Below are 19633 nucleotides of genomic sequence, written 5' to 3' on the forward strand. Positions count from 1 at the left end.
AGGGGGGGGGGGGGGCACATGCACTTAAACCCTCCCCCTTTCCAGCCAGGCTGCTGCTCGGGTCAAGGATCTGGTAAGGTATTTTAGGGGGGACACCACACGCAATTGTTTTGGCATTGGGGTCCCCACTAAAATTCCTATGGGGAATGGATTGCAGGGGGGGGGGTCCCCCATGCTTTGTTTTCTGCTTCTGTGGACAGTCAAAACTGAACTTATAACTTAAAGAAAAATGTCCATTTTTATTTCTAATGTCCCTTTGCGGCATTGAAACCTAATTAATAAATATAATTGAACTCATCCGAAATTATTGAAAATGTCGGATGCGGACGAATCCGAATAACAAAAAGAATTGGCTTTCGGACCCAAATCCCGAAAAATGAAATAACGGAAAATCCAAAAAGAAACTAAATGAAACCAATTTTTTTTGCCAGCGCACATGTCTAGTATACAGTTAGGAATATTATGCCCTGTCTCTACTATAAGCAAGCAGTTCTGGATGTACAGTTAGTCAAAGCAGCATAAAGGAATGATTTGCATGGCTCCCTTTATGTCTGGGAATTTGTGATGAAATAAACACCTTCTGTTTAATAAGGTTCTGTGCTTCCCACTGGGTCAATGCGGGCTTTGTGGTTCCTTTTGGTCCACTCCACCATAACCTGTCGGGTTTTACTATCTGGGTAGTTAAAGGAAAAAACTTTCAATGGAAGGGGGGTGGGAGTTGTAACTTTACTCGGAAGCCAGTTTTTCCAGAAACCCTTCTCTTTTCATCCTTTCTTTTGGTCGACTGGGCCGTTTTACACACAATTTTTCCTAGATCATCCCCATGAGTGTTGGATACTGAGAGGGAAATTAATCAAAACTGGAGCAGACAAAATCTGGAGCAGTTGCCCAGGGCAACCAATCAGCATCTCTCATCAGTTTGTTCAGTTATGATTTGAAAATAAAATAGAGAAGATGATTGGTTGCCATGGGCAACTGCTCCAGATTTTGTCTGCTCCAGTTTTGATAAATTTCCCTCCATATGATTATGAATGGCAAGCAATCATCAAATGTCAAATTATTTGGCTTGTGAGTGTGTTTGTATGAATATAATGGTTGCATCTGCCCTGGTAGGTCACCTAAGCATAAGATATTTGTAGAAAAGTCACAATATTTTTCAAGTTGCAGTTTTCATTAGAAAATGTGTGGTGATACTGCCATTAATGGCCTTATTCAGACACTTCCTGTTTCTGGGTGACAACACCATATCGCTTTCTTCCAATGGTGCTCCTTGTAACCCTGTCAGACAAGCTCCTGATGGATACTACTGTATATGTTGCCGGAGTCACACTCTGAGACTGCCATGTAACCGAATGCCACAAGACACAGGATGCTAAAAGATCTGAAATTATATTCAAGTATTCAAGTTAAATTATATTTAAAACAAAGAAGAACAATGTAATATATTGAAGTTTACCTCTCCTTAGTTTTCTTTTATCAGGCTGAGCATATTCTTCAGTAAAAACAGAAAAATACAGATGATCCTTATAGAAATCCAGTGTCCTTGTAACTTCCTGTGTACTGAACTTCTACATGTCTCTGCTCCAAATTAAATTGGATGTAAATGCTGGAAGCACAGGGAGCCCAGAGTTGTTTGGCTACATAATGATAGTGATGATTGCACAGTGATAAAGCTGGGTATACACAGTTAGAATGTCATACAGACATTCGTACGAAAAATATCATCAGAACATTCAATAACGCTATCAGAGACAAACGTCTTTTTGGTTTTAACATCCGATTTTAGTTTTAATACTCAATTTTAAAAATTTAACCACACGCACTGTTGGAATTTCATTCGAGAAACAATTTCCATCCTGCTCCTTTGATTTTTTTTTCTGCCACTACAGTCCAATGGACCACATTAACTATTGGAACATTGAAGAAAAAGTAATTTTTTCCCAAAAATTCTTACTGTGTATACCCAGCTTAAAGCAAAATTGCAGCCAAAAATATCAAGATGAAAAAAAACAGCCCATAAAATGACAAAACCAGCTTTTGCTGTAATATTAAAGCAGAACTCCCATTAAATCAAATCTTAACCTTGCAGTGGGGCTACCTCCACACTGCAAGGGTTAAATGCTCGTTGACTCTAGGAAGCTAAAATAACAAAGTTATACTCCTCTAAAACCACAGCCCTGGCTGACTCCTACATCACCCCCTCCAGCCTTTCTTCTCCTCTGCTCCAGCAAAGGTGTGTCCCTCAGCATCCTCACAATCTTTACACTGTATAAAACATGGTGACTCACTGGACCTTAGACCGCTGGAGCAGAGGGGGAGAGAGGCTGAAGGGATCGTGGTTCCGGCGGGTATATTATTTTACCTCCTTACACATCACTTCCAGGACCAGTAATCGGAGCAGAGATCAGCAGCTGGGAGTGTGTTGAGCTCCCTCCGATCTCAGCATTCAGACCCACCATGCCGATTCTGGGCCCACACGGAGGATAGCGGAGCCCAAGATAGCTGACGGCGTAGGGGAGACTGCACACCTGCACTTAACATACAAGCTCTATAGCCACCCAAATGCTTGTATGTAAACAACCCTCGCTGACTGTTTAAAAAAGGCTACGTATAAGTGCTCGAACGGGAGTGGGTGAGACCGCTTTAAAATGCCCACCCGCATTCAAGAGTGTCCTGTCCGTCCGGCCATTTATTTACAACAGCTGGACGCAGGGGCTGACTGGCAACTTTTAGCCCAGGGGGCAAGTACAACCCTGAGGCCCATGGTGCGGCAACTTGGCCCCCATCAGCTATAGAGGACTATAAAACTCAGAAATACATTGTACAGCATTGCAGAATGGCATTGGCTATAGAGAACTACAATTCCAAGCAATACATTACACAACAATGCAGAATACCATCAGCTATAGAGGACTATAAATCCCAGCAATAATGACTACCAACAGCTATAGAGAACTACAATTCCCAGCAATACCATTATACAACAATGCAGAACAGCATCAGCTATAGAGGACTACAAATCCCAGCAATACATTACACAGCGCAATGCAGAATAATATGAAGCTACATACTCTGTTGCTCTGGGTTCTCCGCCTGATGTCTAAAGGGTCTCAGGTGGGCTGTGCAGGCTCTCACCAGGGGTCCAGAGAGTTTCACGGGTGCGTGTGTGCACCAGAGGTGGTTCCCTTATTAGGCTCTCAGGTGGCCAATGCGGACCGCCAGGTGGTCAGTGCGGGCTCTCTGCTCCAAAAAAAGAAGGTCCAGTGATGGACTACTAGTTTGTATTGATATTGTAGTCCATCACAGGAGCAAGCTTGGAGCGGTGGAAATAAGAAAAAAAAAGTGTGGTGTGCATTATAGTGAAATGGAAAGTGTAATTATACAGCAATGAATGCAGAATGGCACCGGCTATAGAGGACTACAAATCCCAGCAATAGTACATTATACAGCACAATGTGGAATTCCACCAGCTATAATGTACTATTGCTGGGATTTGTAGTCCTCTATAGCTGGTGGTATTCATTTTATTCCGGGGATAAAATGTCCCCGGATTTTGTTTCAAAAAATGTTGTCACCTTACCTTGGCCTGGTGGTCAGTAAAAGTGGTTAAGAATTATTGAATTTAGGTCCTCTATAGACACTTGGTATATGTCACTGGGAAGGGAGGTTTTGACAAAAGTACTGGTGGAGTATGGACACTGGTCACGTTAATATACTTGAACCAAACCAAATAGTATGTAAATATGATGAGGAAAATATAGCATGGGAATAAAAAAATTTGAAAAACATATTAAATTATATCCAGGTAAATGTAGTAATAACAACAACAACAACCCGAAAGCAGTATTCCCTAAAATAATATGTATGGCATTTTTCCTTGCTTAGCATGTTCATGCATCATAGAGTTATACTATGAGCTACACAGGCATTGAAATGCTGCTTTACCCTCTATTCTATGTGTAATTACTGCAATTCATCATTGGTGCCAGAGCTGTGCATTGCTCAAAGGTACTAAATGTACATTTTACAGCCAAAAAGTGCTATTACTCCATTTTGTAGTGTTCCTTTGCTGAGAAAAAGGTCAATAAAATGTTTAACCGCTTCATTTCTGGCAAGCTTATCCCAACAGAACAGTTTCAAAGCAGAACTAGGGCAAATACGTTTTCTGGTCCTTTTATATATTGATTAAAAAAATATGAAATGTTTCCGAGCCTTGACATATTTCATCTAGCATAATAGCTCAGAGGGTCATCTGCTAACCTATCTTGGGGCTGCCGCACGGCGCACGCCTCTTTTCTTTCTTGCTTACTTTACTTTTTCTCCTTGCTTGCTCTATCCTCCTCTGGGACCTGCATATTATCTTCCATTTTAGCCTCCTTAGCTTTCCGATTCTTATTTATCCTCGCTCATTCATTTTCCACTCTTAGAGCAGGGGTGTCAAACTCAATTTCATTCTGGGTCACATCATCATTATGGTTGCTCTTAAAAGTGCCAGTTGTATCTGTAAGACTATATAAATGTATCTACTCTTTATCATATTAAATAATTGCTTCTACATTCAACTATTACTGGTTTTAGTAACTTAATAACCAGCTCTGAAACCACAGTTAGAAGTCTAGGAAAAATAATGGTAATTAGCGCGGTGGCTGTGACTCTCAGGTGGCTGTGCAGGTTATATGCTGGGCTATGCAGGGTCTTAGGAGGGCTGCGTGGCCTCACCAGGGGTCCCGGTCAGTCTCCGCAGGTGTGGGTATCGTGGATCCAAAGGAAGGAGGAGATGTTCAGCCGGCGCTGTAAACAGGTGCCGCGATTCACAGGAAGGCTGCCAGGACCTTGCTGGGGACCTCGGCAGCCTTCTTGTGATGCCTGGTACCTGTTTACAGTGCTGGCTTTGGTTTCAAAAATGTAAAGAGCCGGTGTGGGCACCTAGTATTGGAAACAAGGTGGGGCAGGGATGAGGGGAGTAACGTAGCTTTGTGTTTGACACATATGCCTTAGAGGCATATGTTTCCTCTTCCATTCCCAGTTGATTGTGTCTTGCATCAATTAGTGCAATGTATTTTGTTCCTTTTACCACTGGGGCAATGTCTGCCATTGTACCATCTCTTAAATATTTTCACTCAATTCTGAATGATTGTTTATGTTTCACGTTCCCTTTTTTATTTGCTCACCCTTGTAAATCTCTTTCTACCTTTATTTGACAATTTGTACTTTGTTGTATGATCTTTACTTTCAATTAAAAAAAAATTGTGATTGAAAAAAATATGAAATGTTTCCTTTTAAATACTGTTAGTATAACTCGCTGAAGTCTATCGTTATACTTTATTTTCCAACTCGAATGAATAGTAGATATCAGACCTGTGACTAAATATAATGAACATCCTCAGCAAACAGCTGAAAGCATAAACTGACAGCAAGTATATCATCTTTCAGACCTTTTACCACTTGGGCCACCAAGAGCTTCCCTGAATTTTCTCCAGTTCCATACCTCTGACCTACAATACAATGCCTAGTGCTAGGGATGCACAGATACCAGTTCAGATACCAGTGCTGATACTTGGCATTTTCATGGGAACTACCAGGGTTGCAGCGGTTGCATCTGGGACCTAGCTCTGGCGCTCTAGCACTGTCCTGAAATCATTAGTCGATATTGTTTTAGAAAAATTGTCACATGACCATAAACAAACATGTATCAGTACTTGTACTTGCAAAAATGGTATCGGTGCATCCCTTTTATATATATTTATAAAAACAAAATCATACATTAAAACAGAGATGTACAAATCCCAGGAGCTCCGTGTGCTCCTTACAAATGACAGCTGCCTCCTAATTTTTGAATTTTTCTCTAGTCTAGTCTTGGAGCTCGAAAAGTATCTATACTTGTACTTTAACCGAGTACGGTACTTGGTATCGATGCACCCCTTCCTAGTGCCTAACCGATCGATCAGAAGACCCATGCATTGTCAGGTGGAGACAAATGGCAACTTTTGGAATCTACCTACAGTATCTGAGATTGCAGGAGTGTGGGTGGCACTATAGAATCAGAGTCTGTAACAAAGGGCCCCTGCATAGTAATGAGCTTGGGCTTGGTGCAGACCCAGTTTGCGAGTTAACCTAAGCTCACTTAGAACAATGAATGACATATCTCCCTCCCGGCCCAATTAGTTGCGGCAAGCACATTCCCTGCCCCCCAGCTACACATCACAAAGAGGTAGGGAATGCCCCCACTGCCATCACTAAATGAGAGGTGTATAAGCCAAAGTTTTGAGCAGGCTTTGGCATCCTCAGGTGGATGTGGTGAGGACCAAGCCTCTCCCCTTTGCCTTTTTGCCCATGTACAAATGTAGATAGACAGATAGAGACATAGAGGGATAGAAAGAGAGATAAAAAGAGGTATAAAATCACAATCTGTTGTTGTTAGACAGATGACCATATATATTGGATCTATTAGCAAATTTTTTCTTAACAAATTTGTGTGTGAACTACCACTATTTCATGCAGCATAATTCAAGGCTAGGACAGTGAGGTGGCACCTGCTGGTAGGCAGTGGAAGCACCTGCTGAGAAGTTTTAGACCACAGTGCCACCTGCTGGTAATTGGAGAGAAGGGAAGGTTCCAGCCAAATCACATGAATATAATAAAACATGGTTAAAGTGACATTAAACCCTCAGATTTTTTTTACATAAAACAATACTGTAATGTGTGCCTTACTGTAATCCATGGTTGTTTCCCTTCTCTTTGCTGCTCTTCCTTTTAAATCTGTATCTGTTCTCATGCTCTGCAGAACTTCTGTTTTGCAGCAGACTGCCTTGTCTCTGGAATGGATATATGGTGTCTGTGTATAGGTTTGTATAGGTTTGTAACCTGAGCCAGCACTACAGGAAGAGGCCCTGAGCTGCAAAGGGAAGTTCTCCCCAAGCATGAGAAGACATGAGGATTTAAAAGGAAGAGCAGCAAAGAGAAGGGAAACAACCATGGATTACAGTAAGGCACACATTACAGTATTGGTTTATGTTAAAAAATCTGAAGGTTTAATGTCACTTTAAAAGAGAACTATGGCCCAACCTTTTTTTGCCATAGTTCTCTTTAGGGTCACAGGAGGATATTTACTATGTCCTCCTGTGACCCAAAACTCAGTATATAGTGGGCTGCAGCCCACTATATGCTGACAGCACTGAACCGCGCTGCGTGCTGGGAAGGATTCCGTAAAAAATTGTTGGGATCCTCCCCACTGCCTGATTCACAGCTGGCTTTGACCCTCTAGAGCTGTGCCTGCTCCCTCCCCATCTGTTCCTCCAGTCAGCACTGGAGAAACAGAGATAGGGGATGGGGAAATTCGTATGGGGAGCAGTGACTGACAGTCAGAGCTCTCTGCAGGCAGATAATCGGGAACTGAGCGTTCAGCGGTATGTGATCACTCAGCTCTTCATCTATATAACTGATGTGTGACAACTGCAGTGACACATGTCGGCTCTAATTATGGGGATGAGCGTATTTCACTCTCCCCATAATTCTCCTTTAAAGCAGAGAGGGAGCGAGCAAAAAATCTAAAGAACCAATTTGGTCAGAAATGTCATAATTATGATTATTATTATTATTATTACATAGTATTTATATAGCGCCAACAGTTTGCGCAGCGCTTTACAATATAAGGAAGACATTACAGTTACAATACAATTCAAGACAAGATGGTAAGGAGGGCCCTACCCCTGAGGGCTTACAATATAAAAGAGGAGGGGGAAATGATACATGAGGTAGCAGTGGGAATGAATTATGTGAGAATGTGAAGGTTCAGTGGTTAGGTAGCGGTGGGATAGGCTTCCCTGAAGAGATGAGTCTTTAGGGAACGCCTAAAGGCAGTCAAGGTGGGAGATAGATGGACAGGTTGGGGTAAAGAGTTCCAGAGGATGGGAGAGACTCTAGAGAAGTCCTGGAGGCGAGTATGGGAGGAGTGGACAAGGGAGTTGGAAAGCAGGAGGTCAACGGATGAGTGGAGGGGACGGTTAGGGTGATACTTTGAGGCAAGGTCTGAGATATATATCCGGGGGCGGATTTGTGGATGGCTTTATAGGTGACTGTTAATATTTTGAATTTTATCCTCTGGGCGAGTGGAAGCCAGTGGAGGGATTGGCAGAGGGGGGATGATGTCATTACCACACCAAGCTACCCACGATAAGTATTTCAATCATGTTCTTTAATCTAAGGCCCCATGGCAAGAACCTATTTTTGCAACAGGAATCCCAGGTGGGTCTGTGAAGGCCACATCTCTCAGTGGCTGTCCTCATGTAATTGTGTATAGAATGATTACCTGCAGTTTGGTATAGATTATTGTCCCTGGATACATTCTGTCTGCATCCAGATAATTGTACAGCAGGGGTGTGTGGTCTGGGGAGGCAGAGGAGGCAAAACCTCACCTGCCATTGTGGAATAAAAAGCTGTCAGCTTGAAGTCTGAAGCTGACAGCTTTTTCTCCATTCAGACCGGCTTCTAACAGGTTACACAGCGGGAAAAGCCTCCCAGTCTGCATGTAATGTATGATTAAATGCGGACAGCCACTGACAGACGATGCAGCCACTGTTCAAGTGAATGACCTGTTTACAGTGCCAGCATCTGTACATACACATCTGGGATTCCTGCCAAAAGAATCCGTAGGTTCTTGCCATCAGAATCCCCAGCCACAGTCTTAAGCCCCATGTGAATGTAGTCTTAATGAAAATCAATAAACATAGTAGGTAGTAATTATCAGGGTGTTACCTGTGTGACACAAAAATTCCTAATGTGTAATCGGCAGAGCCAGGCCAAGGCAGCAGAGGCAACCACCTAGGGAGCTGTACTTGGGGAGGGTGCAGCTGGTGTAGGAGCCTATCCTGTCCTTGGCATTGTCCAGCTATGTCCTGAACTATGGAGGACCAAGCTGCTAAACTCACAGCTCAGACCAGCAGAGTATCCTGCACCTTCACCATCTGTCTCAGCTTAGTGAAGGGGGCACATTTTGGCATTTTCTTTTTGGGCACCGGAGGACCTTGTCCCAGAACTGCTATTCACTAATCCGTGAAAAAAAAGGAAAAAATAACAATGGCATTTATAATGTTTAGTGACATATCATTATTTTTTCAGACAATGACTGCTTATTAATTCTTATTTCTTTAGCTTTTAAATAAACTATCAAATGTGTGTACTGCCCCCGGTAGACATGGAGGGGCTTGAGCAAAAGTTAGTGTGGCTAATAAAGTGGGTGTTGAGTTACAGTGTATGGCTTGTAGAAATTTTGTGGTGAAATGACACACCCACAGGGTTGTCGCCAGTTTTGTAGTGTCACTACTGCACCTGTGCGCGACCATGCCGCCATATTGTGATGTCATAAATATGTTGGTGAGGTCCCCATGCATGCACACTAGTGATATTACAGACCTGTGTAGCACTGGCTGGTGGCTGGTGGACATCATCAACTCAATGCCACCAAATCCTTTCATTCCCTCAAGTTTGGTGGACAGGCCCCCAGAAGAAAGGAGAAAGTAGGACTGTTAATGGCTGCAATTGAGGCTGGCAATGTTAGTCTCACCCACCAGAGAGAGCGAGCTGGGCAGTGGAGCAGACAGGGCCGGATTCCCGGCAAGGCCACCGAGGCCCGGCCTCGGGGCGGCACTGAGCAGAGGAGCGGCACAGGCACTGCACTTACCTCTCTCCATGCTGCGTCCTCCCGCCTCCGTCCTCGCCGCCGCCTTCAGGATGGATAGTGGTGAGCAGAGCGGCAGGGTTAAAACTAACCCTGCAGCTATGTGTATACAGTGAGAGGGGAGAGCTGTGCTCTTCCCCTCTCAGATGTCTAAGGAGTTCCAGCACAGTACCGTGCTAGAACTCCTGTATTGGAGGTGACAGGTTCAATAAAGAGAACCTGCCACCTCCAAATGCTATCACACAGTGACTTGTTAGCTCCTGTGCGATAGCAATAAAGTTAGGTGAAAAAATGTTTATAAAAAAATAATTACATAAATAAAAATAAGTAAAAAATAATAAGTAATAATAATGACATTAAAAAATAAAGTAATAAATAAAGTAAAAAATAGTAAGAAAAATATAAAAAACTAACATAATTATAAATCAGAAATAATAAGATAAAAAATGATTAAAAAATAAAAAAGTAAAAGATGACAAGATAAATACAAATTTAAAAAGTAAAACAATAAATTAAAAGTGATAAAAAAGTTAAAAAAGAAACAAAAAAAAACCTGGCATTCTCGCGGCAGGGGAGCATTGCCGAGGGGCGGCAGGGAGAGTAAATCCGGTCCTAGGAGCAGACACCCCTGGAACCATTAGAGGGGAACCCAGGGAGAGCTGACAAAGCAAATGCCTTAATTTCCTACCTGAATCTATGGTTACATGACAAACCAGTTTACTAAATGCCCCATTTTTTTCCTGAATCTAGTCACATGACACACTGACTTCTGAGTCTTTTTTTCTTTTGCACTAAAAGGATCTATCTTCAAGGGGTCATATCCCTACCTGGTGACTGGGATGCCTTTAGTTGGCTGTCCAATGGTGGAGTCCTCCTAAAGACTGCAGAAGCTATGGTTTTACAACAAGGGACTGCAACAAAGCTGGACTGCAGCGGTGGATCATCAGTCCAGTCCAGTCCCCATGGAGGGAACATGTGACAAAAAGGTTGTTAGAGGGTTTTTCTTTTAACACAAAGTGAAAGGGTGGGAGTAGGGTGGATGCGAGAGATTGGGGAGGGACTACATGTGCCCAGGGACTGGTTTAAATCAAAGCTAAAAGCAGTTTACAACTTTATCATGGCCATTATTCTTGCACAAAATGTATGAAGTCTTTCCAGTCTATGACCAGCTACAAAGCATCTACAGTAATTCGTTTTGGATCCAGTGATACTACTGTAGAGTGGAGAGATTAATGTTAACATAATTAACTCTGTCTGTACTGTGCTGGCAGATCTTATTATCAGTTGTAAATAGACATGTGCGCCGGCTAAAAATTTGTTTCAGATGTGAACTAGTATGTTGCGCTTGGTTGAAAATCTCTTGCGTGCGATTTTGTTTCAATATTTCATTGTGATAGTATAATCTTTAAATCGGGATTAAAACACATGAGTGATTTATATCGTAGAGTGAATTTAAGAATTAAATATATATTAAATAAACATGCAAATAAATAATACAAATGTATAAACCTTATCTCGCCTTATAATTATTTGATCTCTACTTCATGATATTATTAGTGAAAAACGCACATATATAGTCTGAATATCACCCGTGTAAATATATGTGATAATTATGTGAATCACTATAACCGATATAAGTATAACAAGGTTATATAACAGAGAAAGAAATTATTGGATAAAAGGCAGAGTCCAACAAAAATAACGGCCAAGTGGAAAAAACGCTATCTATCCACTCTAATAGAGTGAGATTGTTTTAGGCATACAATTTCCCGAGATCAGTCTGTCCTATTATACAATGTCTCAGTTTGGAATGTGCTTATGGGAGGACTCAAGTTCTTAGAATCAAAACTGCGAAAATGAATGATGGTACGTTGAAAATAACCAGGTATCTGTTACTTTATCTTCCGTCGATGGATCCACGGAGCTCCTATTTTCAGCCTCTGTTTCCTCTCCTACATTCAGCTTGCTCTCCCTCTCGTTGCCGATGGTACGCACCCTCCAAGTATAATTGGGGAGTCCAACCAAGAAAGTAGAGAAAAATAGAAGCCACAGAAGAGAGAGATATCTAAGTGCAAATGGCAAAAAGACTTTTATTTGGATAAAAAATGATTACACTTACAGGAATCCGTAAGGATAAACAGCGTGCGAGTGTAAAGGACACTCAACCTCTAAATCTTTTCACCGTGTCAGCGAGGAGACAGTCAAATCCCTTGATGCATTTCGTCCAAAGGACTTTTTTTATCCAAATAAAAGTTTTTTAAAGATTTAAAGATTATACTATCACAATGAAATATTGAAACAAAATCGCACGCAAGAGATTTTCAACCAAGCGCAACATACTAGTTCACATCTGATCACACTGATACACATTGTTACAGCTGGTACTTCAATTTAATTTAATTTAATCTTATCCATCTTCCTAGCGCAGTCAATTTTGGATAAACTAAAAATTTATTTCGTTATCATTTGGATTTTTCGTTTTTCCGAATTGCGGTCCGAAAGTCAATTTGTTTCGGGATTCAGATGAATTCTGAATTTTTGTTAGTGGTATTATGTACGAATTTTTGTTATGAACGAATTTCCGTTGCATCATTAGACCCAAAAAAATCATTTCTTTTGTCCGCAGAAGATAAAAAAGAAAAAAAAAGTTTGAGGTTCCCCCCAATTGATATCAGACCCTTTAGGTCTAGTAGGAATGTTAAAAGGTACCCCCCCAAGTTTAAAAAAAAAGTACATGGGGATCCCCCCAAAAGTCATACCAGGCCCTCAAGGTAGGAATTTAAAGGGGGAACACCACCCCAAAAAAAATGGGAGCAAAAAAAACTTCCTACCAGACCCTTGAGCCTTTTTTTTCACTTGGGGAGTCCCTCCTAACATTGCTACCAGACCTAAAGGGTCTGGTATCTATCGGGGGGAACTTCATGCTTTTTTTTTTCCTCTGTGGACTGTGCATTTTTTTTCTTTCTGTTGTCTAATGTCACTTTGTTGCAACGAAACTTCGTTCAGAAATTTGTACATACTACCACTAACGAAAATTCAGATTTTTTTTTTAAAGTTGACAACTTAACAACTTAACACAATAAACATTTCATTCAGGAAAGAAATTCGGATGCATCTGAAATTTTGGTTATCGTAAATTCATATTCGTTTGCCTTCATTATTTCTGTCACTCGGAAATCCAGATGCATCCGTATGTACGAATTTCTGAAAATTTGTCAGAATAACGAATCTTTCTGAAACAAATCACATATGTCTAGTTGTAAACTAGGTTTAAACAAACGGTTAAAGATCTAGAAGCATTGTATGTTAATTAGGGGGATCTCAGTCTGTTCTTAGTCTTAATATGGGGACTGGCAGAGTTTGCTTTTAATGAAATTGAGAGAGAAGCTTGCAGAGGCCTGCTGCGCGGATTCATCTGAAAGGTAAGATTTTTTTTTTTAAATCAATTTTTTGGTATTCTGTGTGAATAGGAAAACATAACACACATATATTGAAGGTTTTCTTGATGTTGACTGCAAAGGTGGAAATACACTTAAAGTCTGCACTGTTGAAATTTTATGTTATACTGCAGCTTCTTTGAGCAATTCATTGTGTTCTAGTAAAAATTGAGGTCACACAATCACATGCCACCTGAGAACATCCATGGACTGAATGGTTTTATGGCGCAGGTGCATTCAGTTTATAAACCTTTATTTGTTTTCAGGTAAGACAGTAAATCATTACAGAACTGCATACTTTGTAGGGTGCCGAGTGACGGGTCACATGGCACACATTAGCTAAACTGTGGTTTCGGTCTGTTTAGTCATCTCTTATGCAATTAGTATAGGTGTCATGCTGTAGGACAGCTGTTCTGTGATATGATAGATGTAACATTTTAGAATTTACCATGTGAGGGCCTATAATTTTACAATATGACATAACTTACCGTTTCAACTTAACTATATTCAAAGTTTGCATGTAAATCAGCTTGCATGTTTCAGTGGAAGGGAAAGTAGTAGTTGGGAATTTCCTTGTTTGTGCATCTTGTAAAAATTGTGAAGCTTCTTGTTTATATATAGGCTTAAACCTAAGTTGAAGTCATTTCCCATCTGCATCGGAGATCCATCCACATTATTGAATAATTTCCCTGTTTTTGATATTACATTTCACCACCGAATGGTGCAATAGATAAGGCTAATATTACAATCAGTATTACATTCCATAGTGTGGAAAAATGGTATGGGAGGTGGGGACTAGTTTCTAACAAGGTTGGTAAAGATAGGGATATACATTTAAAAAAGCTGTTCCACAGCTGTAACAGAAGATGCCACAGGTAGCCAAAACTAGGTTTCCTACCACAATTTAAAGTGCACTTCAATCTAGCAGAAAAATATATTTTGAGATGTAAACAGGGAGATCAGTCTACATAATCAGTGAAGTCATGTGGACTAAATGATTACATGAATATATAATGTGCTTGAGAACTGTCCCCCTTTTTTGGCTGACTGTGGTTGAGGAGTAGAGGTTGTTCAGTTAGCAAAGAGAATATTTACTTTGCAAAATGTATGTTCAATCATCTTAGTAATGAAAGTATTACAAAAGGCTTGGGCATTCTCTGAGTCAAGCAAAAAAATGCCAGTTTGGACAGTTTGGATTTCTTTGCATTTAATCTTTCTAGCCACTGTACAACTCTGCTCTCTGACAGCCACTGAGATACATTAAAACTTATGTTAGTGTTTCTGCAGCTGATACCCACGTCCATCTCATCTGTAGAGACAGAAAATAATTTGTTTAACGCATTCACTTTCTCCCTGTCACTGGTAGCTAACCCCCCCATTTCATCTGTTATGGGGCCTATATGTTCCGTCGTTACCCTCTTACTATTTATATATTTCAAGAATTTCTTGGGGTTCCGTTTGCTTTCTGTTGCTATGTGTTCTCCGTGCTCTTTTTTTTTTGCAGCCCTGATTGCTCTTTTACATCTTTTTTTGCAATCCTTGTAGTTTCTGAACGCCGATGGTGACCCCTCTAACTTATATTCTTTGAAGGCCTTAGCCTTTTCTCTTATGTGTAAATCTCTATCCTTTTAGTAAATCAACCCCATTGCAGTCATACTGCTTTTCGATTTCATCCTTTCAGATTTTCAGATCCTTTCAGATTTTTAGGAAATTATAACTATTGGAGTGTAATGGGTTTGGCACTTAAAGTACATTGTTATTTAACATATATATGTGTTGCATATAAATGCTATTTTCAGTTGTCACTTTGTGTAATTATCTTCTATGTGCTCAAGTTTTTTGAACAATGTTGCTTCTACCTAAAAAAAAAATCTTCACTGTTTAAAAAGCAAATACCATGAACCATGAAGCTAAATAGTAAACTAATGACGCTATCTAAAAGAACATTGCACCAGTGTTAAAGCTTATCTTATATACCTTATAATATAATTAACATGTCATTTGGATGAGGTTAGCCCTCCAAATGGCCAAAACTTCAATACAGTGTCTAATTTGAATTTAAAATCCAATCAACTTCCAACTCTGGAAATTTGACTGGAATTTTAAGCTCAACACTACTGCCTATTGGTAAACTTATACCTGACAAAAGACACATAAGCTTGCGGTCCCTTTAAGCAGTGGCAGTAACAAATCCTGGGCATTACATATGCATGAGAGTTAATTTCTCTCCCTGTTAGTGATAGACAGGCCTGTGGGAGGGAGCAGAGAGGCTGGAGGATTGTGATTCACTGCAAGGGTGGATGAATATAGTTCCCACCAAAAAAACACAGGAAGGGGAAGCAGAGTGAGCTTGGAGAGAGGGGTGTGGAGGGAGAAAAGCAAGGCTACAGTGTGGTCAGAGACAGAGATGGACATGCAGGCATACCAAAAACGACGGTGCAGGCAGGTGAGGGGAGTCCCAGTGTTCTGTGCTTCTTTTTGCCTAACCTCCGGTAGACTTGCCAGTGGTGCAAAGACATCTAGGAATGGAGTGACCTGTTCTGCAGACATCATTACCCAGCTTGGGGATCTTTCACTTGTGTTGCATCCATTGCCATCCAGCCTTCTGAGGCAGTTGTGGGACTACTGACTGCTGTCAGAAAGATATCCAACAGGCATCTGAGTAGTGAGAGTCCTTTGGTTACCTTTGTATCTTTATTTTTGTGGTACCTCGTTGCTGCCAGTGGAAATCTATTTAAAGGGGTTCTCATTCCTCCATCTTTAGTCAGCCTAGGATACTTTATGAGAGCTTCTCCCTTGAATTACAAATATCAAGTGAGATAGGGCCTAGCATTGTAGGTCATATTGTTATTTGCATTTTCTTATAATTCAGTCACATTTGCCTCTGTGAATGCTGTTTTTCTTGTTGGAAGTTCCTGTTTCATTCATGTAATGCATTTTGGCAGAGCCATTCACAGGTGATTTAAGGGAACAATTTATTTTATTTCGCTGTATCTTCCAATATTTAAATGTTTAATAGTGTGATAACCATGTCATCAATCCTGTTTAATCAGTGCTTCCCCTACAGGCCTTTTAGTGCCATAATAAAGACCATTTTATCACTGCTAGTGTGTCGGTGAGTTGCCGGGCCCAGTCAAGGGCTTGAAATGATAAGAGAGCCCAATATATCCAGCAGCTCCTATGTGTCTCTTGTGTAATATTGCTGCTAGACTTAGAACACTGGGGAACCAATATATAAATGTGATTAATCACAATTTTGTGCTTTTGACATTTTTTTTCCCCTTTTCAAATCCGTGTTTAAAAAGCCAATGCTATTTATTTTACCCAGTATTTTGCTGCTCTTCATTATCATCTTGGTATTGATCTGGCAAAACACATTTTCTTAAAGGAAGCCTGAAATTAAGGTATTTTGGGGTCTGCCATTGATGATCTGAAATTGCTAGTTATTGGGCTTTTATGTTGGTGCAGTTATTTAAAGGCCAAGCCTGTTTGAATTTTTTTTTAACAAATATTCTCCAGCTTGGTAAGAGAAATAACTCTATACACAATACATTATACAGATTCAATATCCTGCAGTACCTCTTCAAGCCACAAGATGTGCTCAGTCTTTAAAATCTTGAGGCACTAACATTGAACAAGTATACCCATTAGGAATTATGACTTCACTCTCCTTCATTATTTGCCTACCTTTTCCAACTGTTTGGCTGAAGATCTAAGGACTAAAGACAGGAACTACATTTTCATAAGTAATGAATTCGTTTTCTTACAATACAGGATTCTTTGATGGAATTTACCAACTACTTTTTTCATCCCCAAAATCTGCAAAGGCAGGAGAAATCTATTATTTACAGTGTAGGGTAGCCGGAGAGGGAATGGTGTGGTAAATCATTTTTTTTGCAGCATTAAACTTTACCTGGTCAGTGCCACAACCGTCACTGACCTCAATGCACGTCCCTGTTTCACAAGTTTATAAATGAGCTAAAACGCCATTTAGAGATTAATAATGAAAAGCTTACAATATCTGACTATTGAAATGCCAGTTTTTGTTGGTTGCTTTACTGGGACTAACCTTTTGTTAACCTTCCCCTATGGGAATCCTCAATTCCATTTTCAAAATTCCCATATACTAAAAAAACAGTCCCACCTAACGCTAGTACATCTAATAGCTGGTGATAAGAATTACCACTGTCAGCATGAATAATTAGAAATTATATTGAGGATAATAAGATATTTGAAGCCTAACCCTGACCACTTTTTAATTGTGTGACAAAATGCAACCAGGCCCTGACTACTTCTTAATTGTGCGACAGAATAAAACCTGACCCTTACCACTTTTTAATTGTGTGACGGAATGAAACCTGACCCCCAACCACTTTTCGATTGTTCGACAGAATGAAACCTGACCCCCAACCACTTCTTAATTGTGTGACAGAATGAAACCTGACCCCCAACCACTTCTTAATTGTGGTACACAATAATACCTGACCCCCAACCACTTCTTAATTGTGGAACAGAATAATACCTGATCCCCAACCACTTCCTAATTGTGCGACAAAATGAGATATGACCCTGACCACTTATTAATTGTGTAACAGAATAAAACCTGACCCCCGACCACTTCTAAATTGTGTGACAGAATGAAACCCGACCCTGACCACTTCATAATTGTATGAGAGAATGAAACCTGACCGCAACCACATCTTAATTGTGCGACAGAATAAAAACTGAACCTGTCCATTTCTTAATTTAATGATAGAATAAAACCTGACCCTGACCACTTCTTAATTATTCAACAGAATGAAGCTTGACCTAACCACTTCTAAATGATGCATCTTTTGGAGCAGAAATCTGTCTCATCTCATCTAAAAAATCTCTCTCAGAATTTTGCAAACTGTTGCAGAAATACAGATTACTGAATAAGAGGCAGCCTGTGAATAATTATGATGCTAATTTGCTTAATGCCCCCCACTATAGTTTCCCTTTCAGAACTAGCTCGATTGCTAACTAGGAGTTTGAGTGTGCAGTACTTTGGTACTTAGGTCTGTGAGCTTCTTTGGTCAATTGGTTTCTGTTACTACAGCTGAACATTTAGTGACCTCTTGTGTTCACTTTCATTACCATAAAATGTATGTTTAAAGTGTGTCTAAACCCAAAAACAAAATGTAATATATTGGAGATTACCAGTCCTTAGATGTGGTGGAACTGAAAAGATAACATAAACAGTTATCCTCCCTTGTAAACTAGTAGTCCCATCAATCTACCATGTAATGGAGATGTAAAAAGGCAGATATGTTTGAAGGCCAGCCTGTGTTATAACCATGGCTCCTTCCATGGATACCATTGAGACGTTATTGAAGTGTAGACACAAAGGTACAGGAAGAGTGTTAGTTGCAGCAATAATGGATAAAAACAAAGGTAAAAAGGCCTGAAAAAAAGAAAACAAATGCAGCTTAAAACATGTGATCACTAAAAATATATACTGTATCATTTCTATGTATTATCTAAGCCCCATTTGCCGAACCCACCAAAAATGAACATCTTTTCACCTTCAGACAAAATAACAATACTTGTGGCGCCAGCATGAAGTAATCTTTACCAAGAATAATACATACAGTGTAAGAGATCATGATACTAATATTTGTAAATGAAAACAGAGGACATTTTAATTTAAGATGCACATACTTTTATTGCTGAAAGTGTAAAAACAATGTTTCATTCATTTCACAGTTTAAAAAATATTGTGCTTTACACTTTAAAAAAACAGGTATTATGTAAAATAACAACAAGGCATGGTATGTCAGTAATGATTAGCTGCTGGAAGACCACAGGCATTACTGGTAACTGGATTTTTGCCCTCTGCACCTCTTTTTTGGGGGTTTTTTTTCCTTTAGTACAGCTTCTAAAGTTCAGCTCCTAATTTCATTTATAGCTTTTTTTCAACGTTTGGAAAGGTTAATTCTTCTGTTAGGTTTTAATTGTTGCTTGTGACTTACAGTACAGATTTCCCCTCACTTTTTATCCATGGAACATCAGGTCAAGAATTGCGGACCACAGGGGGAAGGCAGAGACAGCAATATAAAACTTGCTTAGCTAAAATTGTTTACTGTATGTCCTAGATGGAAATATTTCCTACACTCTTGCACAGTACATGGGCTTATTCTCCTGAAATTTGGATTCCTTGGGTTGCTCAGGACGACATCACTGAAGACTAGGTAAGCAAGCCAGAAGCTACACACAGCACTATAGGTTGCCCCTTTTTTTTGGTGGTGAACCTGCAAAGTCTCCAGCCGAAATTTTGCAATTCATGGGGATTCGATACATAACTATGTTAGTGGAGAACCTTCACTTCATACCTAAAATTAATCCGCGTAATCAGAAACATAGCCCGGTTTTATCAAAGCAAAAACATAAATACGTAGCTAATACCGTATTGTTCGTATTACAGTCATTCAGTTGCCAGAATATCATTGGGACTATGTTGTGCTTTTGGTAGTCCTTATCCCAAACTCTTCTGAAAAGC

Source organism: Nanorana parkeri, unplaced genomic scaffold (assembly GCF_000935625.1).
Source record: "Nanorana parkeri isolate BGI_ZX_2015 unplaced genomic scaffold, ASM93562v1 scaffold170, whole genome shotgun sequence".
NCBI lineage: Eukaryota > Metazoa > Chordata > Amphibia > Anura > Dicroglossidae > Nanorana > Nanorana parkeri.